Genomic DNA, 7,940 nt, shown 5'->3' with positions numbered 1-7,940 from the left:
TTAAAAGGGTTCTTCGGCTGTCCACATAGGAGAACCCTTTGAAGGACCCTTTGGGGTTCCAGGTAAAACCCTTTTCACAGAGGATTTTAACCTGGAATCTAAAAGGGTTCTCCTTTGGGGGTTGTATAACCCTTTTGGGACCCTTTCTTCTTAGAGTGAATATTCAGTGTTGTAACACTGTGCAAATAGTTGAAAGGGAAAATAAATAAACAGGTTGTATTTACATGGTGTTTGTTCTTCACTAGTTGCCCTTTTCTTGTGGTAACAGGTCACACATCTTGCTGCTGTGATGGAATACTGCTATTTCACCTAATAGATATGGGAGTTTATCAAGATTGGATTTGTTTTCAAATTCTTTGTGGGTCTGTGTAATCTGAGGGAAATGTGTGTCTCTGATGGTCATACAGTTGGCAGGAGGTTAGAAAGTGCAGTTTGGTTTCCACCTCACTTTGTGGGCAGTGGGCACATAGCCTGACTTCTCTTGAGAGCCAGGCCCACCCGATGGCACCCTTTCTCAATCTTAATCTCTTCATTCAAAGACTCAATCATGGACCTTCTTACTGACAGTTGTGGCTTCTTTGTGTGATGTATTGTTGTCTCTATCTTCTTCCCCTTTGTCCTGTTGTCTGCGCCCTATAAAGTTTGTACCATGTTTTGTGCTGCTACCATGTTGTGGTGCTGCCATGTTGTTGCTACCATGCTGTGTTGTTATGTGTTGCTGCCATGCTATGTTGTTGTCTTAAGTCTCTCTTTATGTAGTGTTGTGTTGTCTCTCTTGTCATGATGTGTGTTTTGTCCTATATTTATTTATTTTTGAATCCCAGCCCCCGTCTCAGGTGTCCTTTAGCCTTTTGGGAGGGCATCATTGTAAATAAGAATTTGTTCTTAACTGATTTGCCTAGTTAAATAAAGGTTAAATTAATAAAACGGTGAGAGAGTATATGCGCCTCTCGAGTGTGAGAACGAATGAAACAGAGAACAAGTGAAGAAGATGGCGTTGCCGCGACGGAGATCTTCAAAGAGCTTGATGGTTCTCTCTATCCCTCCTAAGTGGTGAGATAATGCAGCGAGGAGAGGGATGGGTAGATACCAGGGTGAATTAATGATGTCTTATTGTGCCTGATAACAAGATAACACTTGTTATAAGTGTTTATCTGCTATCAGTGCCGCTGCACACAATGGGGCCCTTGTATAGGGAGCCGTAAAATACAGACTGTTAGCTGGAAGAACCCATTAAATGGCCATAAAGATCACCAGCTGCCCTGATAGGCTGAAAGGAGCTTTTGTTACCTGGGAAAAAACGGCAAGAGAAAAAGGAGCGAGGACGGTAGGAGAAAAGGAAGGAAGGGAAGGAGGGAGGGAAGCAGATATGGGAGAGAGGGAGCTAGTATAGGAGAGAGGGTGTCAGTGTGGGAGAGAGGGAGGTCATGTGGGAGAGAGGAAGGTAGTGTGGGAGAGAGGGAGGTAGTGTGGGAGAGAGGGAGGTAGTATAGGAGAGAGGGTGTCAGTGTGGGAGAGAGGGTGTCAGTGTGGGAGAGAGGGAGGTCATGTGGGAGAGAGGGTGTCAGTGTGGGAGAGAGGGAGGTCATGTGGTAGAGAGGGAGGTAGTGTGGGAGAGAGGGAGGTAGTATAGGAGAGAGGGTGTCAGTGTGGGAGAGAGGGTGTCAGTGTGGGAGAGAGGGAGGTCATGTGGTAGAGAGGGAGGTAGTGTGGGAGAGAGGGAGGTAGTGTGGGAGAGAGGGAGGTAGTGTGGGAGAGAGAGGTCATGTGGGAGAGAGGGAGGTAGTGTGGTAGAGAGGGAGGTAGTGTGGGAGAGTGGGAGGTAGTGTGGGAGAGAGGGAGGTCGTGTGGGAGAGAGGGAGGTAGTGTGGGAGAGAGGGTGTCAGTGTGGGAGAGAGGGAGGTCATGTGGGAGAGAGGGAGGTCATGTGGGAGAGAGGATGGTCATGTGGGAGAGAGGGAGGTCATGTGAGAGAGAGGGAGGTAGTGTGAGAGAGAGGGAGGTAGTGTGGGAGAGAGGGTGTCAGTGTGGGAGAGAGGGAGGTCATGTGGGAGAGAGGGAGGTAGTGTGGTAGAGAGGGAGGTAGTGTGGGAGAGTGGGAGGTAGTGTGGGAGAGAGGGAGGTCGTGTGGGAGAGAGGGAGGTAGTGTGGGAGAGAGGGTGTCAGTGTGGGAGAGAGGGAGGTCATGTGGGAGAGAGGGAGGTCATGTGGGAGAGAGGATGGTCATGTGGGAGAGAGGGAGGTCATGTGAGAGAGAGGGAGGTAGTGTGAGAGAGAGGGAGGTAGTGTGGGAGAGAGGGTGTCAGTGTGGGAGAGAGGGAGGTCATGTGGGAGAGAGGAAGGTAGTGTGGGAGAGAGGGAGGTAGTGTGGGAGAGAGGGAGGTAGTGTGGGAGAGAGGGAGGTAGTGTGGGAGAGAGGGAGGTAGTGTGGGAGAGAGGGAGGTAGTGTGGGAGAGAGGAGGTAGTGTGGGAGAGAGGGAGGTAGTGTGGGAGAGAGGGAGGTAGTGTGGGAGAGAGGGAGGTAGTGTGGGAGAGATGGAGGTAGTGTGGGAGAGAGAAGGAGGTGTGGAACAGAGAGAGGAAGAGGATAGAGCAGTGTGTCCCAATCAAGGCGTAGATTAGACCATTTTTGAGAAGGAATCTGAACTTTATAACTGTTTGTTTGTCTGGGGCAAACATATGCTTTCCCTGAATCGATATGATAGAGAAACAGCTATGTAACGATTGTGGTAAAATGTTATCAACCAGTTCCCTCCCTCAAGTCTTATATGATTGGGTACTCAGTCCTGCGTTCACCATTTTACTATGAGATTATTCTTCAGGCTATGTATAGTACCCATTATGAGATATTCCAAGCATATCACTGTTATACAAGTCAGTATTCAAAGTCTGTCTATGTCTGAGGATGTCGGGAGATGACGTGAAAACTGGCCACTACGGGGCAACAGTAAGCGCTGTAGGTTTGGGTTTTGCGAGGGCGTTGTGGGCGTTGTGGGCGTAAGCATCTGTCTCTGATTCCAGAGTTTGCAAGTTTGAAAAAAAACCCAGTTTGTTTCTTATATTTTTGTTATAAACCTTTACCAAACCTTAACCCTTACCTTAACCATTCTGAGTTAATGCCTAATCTTAAGAATTCTCAGTTAATGCCCAAACTTAACCCTAACCTTAAAAATTCAGAGTTAATGTCTCACCTTAAACACTTTGAAATTTGACGTTTGGAACCACAACGAAATTTGACTTTGAGAAACACGGATGAATGTCTAATTCTGACGTGAGACTGTGAGAGCTTATTGGATGTTCAACCTTGGTTTCACTGCTGATTTGAAACTATGTGATGTAGCTACCGCTGTGATAATAACCTTCATTTGATGAGCTTGTACAAAAAAATGCTGATGCGACAAGTTTTCCAGTCGGCCCACTAATGGGTTTTTTCTCGTTGAGATTCATCTGTCTATTTGGTCATTTCATTCACATCCAGTTAAGGCAACCTGTTTTTGTCCAATTTAGTAACAAGCAAACAATCTCCTAATTAGCTCATGCTTTGTGATGACACATCAGGGAATCATGCCATATCGCCTGTCCTCGTTTAGTGTTTGTGAGGTCACAGATTTTTAAAGAATGCTGATACACATCTGCTGAAGACCCACCAACACCTTTAACTAAGAAAGAGAAGAGAGGGAGACAGAGGGAGACAGAGATGTGGAGACAGATACATTCTCATGTCCAGTGTGCATAACATAAAGCAAAGCTCAATATTAGTTAATAAATTACAGAAGAAAAAAGGGAGAGAGAGAGAGAGAGCTGGAATAGGAAAAAAACTCTAATAAATTACCGTTATCTCCTTAATGAGACGACATTAATTAGGGTCTCAAGGTCTGGCGGAGAGCAGGGTGATTTATTGAGCAGCTCTAACAGTGTGGGAATTAGTCTAATTAGGAAAGAGATGGAGAGCTGATTTTCACTTCATAAAAAGACCATTGTTGAACCCAAACCATTTATCAGAACCAGGGTTGCCCGGCTGAGACGTGAGTACAGGAAGAACTGGGAGCTCACACACCGTCCAGGTGGTGTACTTGTCTGTGGATCGTTGGCGGAATGTCAATTGTATTTCCTTGAATCCTTGTGTCCTATCCTCACACCCTTCACTTACTTCCAATTGAAAACATCAGAGGATTCAAGGAAAGGAAACCTGAAATGAAGGATCAGACTTAGAGACAGTCGTCATGTTGGCCAGACAACCATAGATGTACATCTACTCTATGTTGGCACCAAAGGTACCAGGGTGACAGTTGTATTATAGCTATCCTACAGTAGTACTATAGTTTTACACATAGTTTGTCAGTACAGATGTAGGGTCTTCATTTGAGCATTTTCTCACAGCAGGAAAATATAATTATTCTTTGGATTATAATTAATAGACATTTTTGTAGTGGTTGATACATTTTTTAGTTAGGGCATATCAAGTCTGACATTTTAATGTGGAAATTACAAACTTTAGAAGCCTTTTTAAACCTTGAATACACTTGAAGTTTGCATTTCCTGGAGATGTCGTTCATCAACAGGGTGATCAAATGATGTGCAGTGTTTAGCATTGTGTCTGACCTGCTCCTGGCAGTGATTCCTCTCAGAGTAACCAAAGACTGTGTGTGTGAAGCAACATGTCCTGGATCCAGAATGTTATCAGAGTCTCAAGTTCAGGAGGATACATTTTCTGGAGAAGGAGATGCACATGTTGTTTTGTAGAATTATGCAACTGTTTCGTAGAAATAAGCGGCTGTTTTGTAGAAATAAGCAACTGTTTTGTATAAATATAAGCAACTGTTTTGTAGAAATATAAGCAACTGTTTTGTAGAAATAAGCAACTGTTTCATAGAAATAAGCGACTGTTTTGTAGAAATAAGCGACTGTTTTGTAGAAATAACTGTTTTGTAGAAATAAGCGACTGTTTTGTAGAAATAAGCGACTGTTTTGTAGAAATAACTGTTTTATAGAAATAAGCGACTGCCTAAAGTGAGGGTGGCTCTCTATTCATGTATGTGCATTCCAGGAACATTATCAGTCAACAGGTGTGTGTGTGTGTGTGTGTGTGTGTGTGTGTGTGTGTGTGTGTGTGTGTGTGTGTGTGTGTGTGTGTGTGTGTGTGTGTGTGTGTGTGTGTGTGTGTGTGTGTGTGTGTGTGTGTGTGTGTGTGTGTGTGTGTGTGTGTGTGTGTGTGTGTGTGTGTGTGTGCTTGACTTTATTTGACTGATTTTTCTCTTGAATGCACCTCTGCGAGATCAGACATGCAGGTCCTTATCAGCAGGTTGAACAAACCCTGAGGACCAGTAACCCAGAGAGAGTCAATAAACAGCTGACTGACAGGGACAGCAGATCACTGCAGACCTGCGTTCAAACACTACTCAAAATCTTTTCAAATATATATATATATTTTTTAAATATTTTATTTTTGCATTTTCCAATTAAGAACATTCAAAACAAACGTGAAAATATATTAGACAACGATAGGACAAAGTGACAGTAACAGACGAGCGTAACAAAAATACAAAATAATTATATATACAAACATACAATAAGAAAAAAAATAATAACGAGACATTGGATCACCTGCCGTAGGCGTGGGTAGGTGTGAAACATTATGTGAGGATTATATATAGATTCAATCAATGAGATGTGGGGGAGATTCTCCATATAGTCAATAAAAGGTTGCCAAATTCTGTAAAATGTCTTTAACTTATTCCTCAAGCAGTAAGTGATTTTCTCCAGAGGGATACAACTATTAACTTCCGAAAGCCACATTGCAACTGGCAGGGAGGAATCCAATTTCCATTTCAAGGCAATACATTTCTTGGCAATCGCTAGCAATATTTCTGTTAGCTTTATAGTATGGCTTTGCCTAAGATTGGTGTTAGTAAAGTTACCCAGTAGACAGACCTCCGGGTCTAAAGGGAATGCAACCCCGTGAATTGAGGATATTGTATCGCATACCCCCTGACAGAAACCGTGTAGTTTTGAACACTGCCAAGTGGAATGGAGGAATGTTCCTTCATCTGAGCCACTTTTCAAATACTTTAAGCGTTTGTTTTACTGCACCTGGAGTGCCAGGTGATGCAGATGTGCACTTTTGGGGCTATTCTATTGGTTCCATTGCACCAGGTAAGCTTAATGAAGCGGAGATAATGTATTGTAAATGATTTTGAATACTAATTAAACCCAGGTCTAGATCACACAGCGAACACATGGCATGAGAACCAACCCCAACCTTTATGACTCCTGTCATGTAGATCACAGCCCAGAGCCGTGGTAATGATTGAAAAATATGCCTGTAATGACGATAAGCTCTTTGATGTTTCCTAAACTCCACCGGCACTAACGTTTAAGGCCAGAGATCTAATTAATTAACTGATCAACTTTGACTTTGTAGTGCAATGCGGGCCGCTCTCTCAGAACGACTCAAGCACCTGCCCGTGGGGACTTGCAGGGTGTGTGTGTGTGTGTGTGCGCGCGCATGTGGCGTGTGTGTGGTTTGTGTGTGCGTTAAGTGTATGTGGTGTGTTCAAGACAAGGGCAGCTCTGCAAGTACTCCTGTCTTTGTGAGCAGGCATGCCAGGGTGGGTTTGTGAGTCCATCTAGCCCTACATGGCCAGCAGGACACTCTGGGCTTCTTATTAAAAACTATTCAGACACCCCTGTGCTGTTAGGAGATAGATCTAACCAAGAGGGCAGGCTAAATGTACTGAAATTGTCCTATACAGTTTCTAGGGCCTTTATACCTGCTGACAATATTGACAAAACAAACACAGAGCAAATCTTAATTTGAGATTGTGTGCATGACTATTGATTTCGTGTAAATGTAATTTTACGCACACAGATGTCAGGATAGGATTCGGCCCAGTGAGTCTACGGCAGCGGCCGAGACAGAATTCCATCGGATGCAACAGCAGCAGGAAGGGTTTTGCTACTGAGGGACGAGCGACGATTATGTGAATGTTTGTTCTCCTGTGTTGTTTGAAGGTGGATGGGTGGTGGGTGCGCGGTAGGGTGCGTGCCACCGTAGAAGCCGCGCGTTGGTAAGTGTTCAAACCTAGGGACCTGACATCGGGGCAGCGGTGCCATTTCGATCATTGATTTAATTTAATTTGTGCACCTCAGACACCGGGTGGGGATGACGGATTTACCCGCGGCCGGGCTATTTAAATTACTTTTAAATCATAAAAGCAAAGAAACGAGGCGCGAGGGGAAGAGGTTGGGAGGAATAGGCAGAAAGCACTCGCGTGGCGGCGGCTGATTTCCCTGGAGCAAATTAGCTCTATATCAGACCTGGCGACAGGCGGTATTCTGGGTGATAGGGAGCAGAGAGGGGGTGGAGGGGTTGGTGAGGGGGAGGGCGGCAGCCCCCGAGTGTCACTGCTTCAATCTTCTAGGGGTCAGACGCAACAACAATAACCACATACACCACCTCGCTGTGAGCGACGGTCTACAGTTGGGAGAGGTGACCATTTAAGCGTTTTATGCATCTTCCTAGGCCTGATTTCAATTTCTTGAGATATAATTTAGAGCCTTTCGGATTAGGCCGCCTGCCCCTTGGATTTTATGGGCCTAGTCCACTACTCTTCCAATCCGTGGGTCTCATTCACTATTTGATTATTCAACTGTGCTTCAAGTCATAAGTGCTATTGCCTACATCTGAGTACTTATACTAATATATTTTATAATATTGGAATATTCATTATAAGTCTTTGACAGTTATTATAAAAATACAAAAATCCCTCTAGGATTTATTTTCTATTGTCAACCTATACACAACACATGTTCGAATTGCATTTGAATAAACATGAATGAATAATATAATGAAAGTAATTTCATATTCGTTATTTAACAATATATGAATATGAAATTACTTTAATTATATTATTCATTCATGTTTATTCAAATGCAAATCG

The sequence above is a fragment of the Oncorhynchus keta genome, unplaced genomic scaffold (genome assembly GCF_023373465.1).
Source record: "Oncorhynchus keta strain PuntledgeMale-10-30-2019 unplaced genomic scaffold, Oket_V2 Un_contig_23193_pilon_pilon, whole genome shotgun sequence".
NCBI classification, from domain to species: Eukaryota; Metazoa; Chordata; class Actinopteri; order Salmoniformes; family Salmonidae; genus Oncorhynchus; species Oncorhynchus keta.
Note: the sequence above shows the minus strand (reverse complement) of the source record.